Source organism: Cynocephalus volans, chromosome 9 (assembly GCF_027409185.1).
Source record: "Cynocephalus volans isolate mCynVol1 chromosome 9, mCynVol1.pri, whole genome shotgun sequence".
NCBI classification, from domain to species: Eukaryota; Metazoa; Chordata; class Mammalia; order Dermoptera; family Cynocephalidae; genus Cynocephalus; species Cynocephalus volans.
The window spans coordinates 70,658,551-70,660,700 of NC_084468.1; the positions used below are offsets into that span (position 1 = coordinate 70,658,551).

General features: G+C 47.3%; 1 pseudogene; it reads right to left on the reverse strand.

Annotated features, from left to right (window-relative positions):
- Positions 1 to 286: 286 nt before the first annotated feature.
- Positions 287 to 612, reverse strand: LOC134386619 (NADH dehydrogenase [ubiquinone] 1 alpha subcomplex subunit 3-like; annotated as a pseudogene).
- Between the last annotated feature and the right edge of the window lie 1,538 nt (positions 613 to 2,150).

Below are 2,150 nucleotides of genomic sequence, written 5' to 3' on the forward strand. Positions count from 1 at the left end.
ACTAAAGTCAGAAAGTATAAAGCCAAAGCCTTAGTTTCAAAAGTCATTTCTAGAGAGGATGATGTGTGGCCTAAAGCAAGTCTTCAGACTCCCGCACTTACATTTCACCTATAAAAACTTTAAAAATTATTTACCTTCTTGAATAGTTTTAATTGAAAATTCTAAATTTTTTCTTTATAAATATAAATAGTTTTTAAAAATATAATATTTGGCATGCTGTAAATACTGATATTTTAATATGTATACAATTGAATCTAAATATCATAGCTTTTTTGGGGGGGGGGCTTTTCACATTTTTATTGGGGGCCACAAAGGAGGGGTCCTCCTTCCTGTCAATGGAGATGCTCACAGTTTCTTCAGCCATTCCAAGCTGGGTCCCTGGGGATCCTGGGGATGGCTAGGCACATCGGGCATATTCCCATCATCTCAGAGGGGCACTGGGTAGTTGTAGGGAGTGGCTTGGTTGATCATGACGGCATACTTGGTGTAGGGGCTGAGTGGGGGCAGAATTATAGCGAGGGTCCCTATGGTGAAAGACGCGACCAACACCGGCTCCTTGGCCCAAACATTCTTGAGGAAGGCGGCGAGTCTCGCGGCCATCTTGGTCTCGGCGGCGGCATATATCATAGCATTTGATACCCATTCTCACACATTAAAAATCAAGCTCTAGTCTTCCAGTCAAGACGGCAGAATAGAGAGTCACAGTATCACTCTCTCCCACAAATCAACCAATTCGCAACTATTAAAAAGCAATGACAGCCAAGCTGGGGCCACTAGAGCTCAGGGGAAGAGGAGGAGAGGCCTACAGAGTACATGAAGGCAGGAGAAGCCACGATGAGAGAAAGAAAGGACTGATCCGTTTTGAGCCCCAGCTGCTTCAAGACTGGCCCTAGTGAGCATATGGAGCAGGAGCTGGCAAAAGCCACAGCTGTGCCCTTCAGATGAAGTTGCTTGTAGGTGGTAGGGGAGAAGAGGGCCTTGGTGGCCTGCAGGCCAGCACGACCACTGACAAGGTTCCTGTGGAACCACACAGGAGCAAGGAATCACAACAGCTGTAAAAAAGGAGCCACTCAGAGGCCAGGGAGTCATCACAAGGGACCAGCGCATGGTCCACCCCATGGGAAGTGTTTGGAGTACAGGCAGTGGAAGAGACAGGCCCACCAGGAGAACACTGGGACATAGCACGGACGGCTGATCTGCCCTGCAATCAGCACAGGACCACTCAGTGGAGACTGGTCATGAATATAGAACTGCAGGGATGAAAAGTCTCAGGCCCAGACCCAAGTTTCTACACAACCCAGGTGTACCAGATCTCATGAGACCTGGAAGTACCTATAAAGTCAACCATTAAAACCTGAGCTGCACAAAAAGACTTCCCCAGGGAATCAGCAGCAAAGCAGCAATTTAGCTCAACCACAGAGTTCAAGTGCTGGTCCCCACAAGAAGTTCCCCCATTTCAGAAGTAAGCAAAGGACAACAAATTAGTTCCAGTGCAGAGTTTAAATGGTGGGAACAGTGAATAATCCAACCCAGAACTGAAAGAAAAAACAAAATACCCACACACAAGAGACAAAGTTTGATATTAATTAGTTGAGGTCTCACACCACCAAGGAACACCTATAAAACCTAGAAGGACCAGAAATCCCCTGGGCTACCAAGTCAGGGATGTGGGAGAGATGGGGGCCTCAGCCATGCCCCCTGACACCTCCAACCAGCCCAGCAACAATTACCAAGCTGCTGCAGGAAGCGCCCTGGGCTCTCCCAAGCCATGGTGGTGGGCGGCTGAGGGCCTTGGCCATGCCCTCCCAACACACACAACCAGCCCAGCAATGACCAAGAGACTGCTGGAAGCCCCCTGGACTCCCCTGTAGGGATGAGGGGGGTACCACATGCCTCAACTTCACCCACCCTCTGTCTTCCTTCTCCCACCCTATTTCCTTCCCCCTTTCCCTCTTCCCCTCCCCCCACAACTGCTCCACAACATCATAGAATGTAAAAAAATAATATTAATAAATAAATAAACTTTAAAAAAAACAAGCTCTTCTTTAAATGTTGAAAATCGCACAACATTCATTTTTCTCCTTTAACTCTGACTGAACCAGAGTTCAGTGTAAGAAAAAAAAAAACTCTCAAGGTATCCTAAGCAGAAA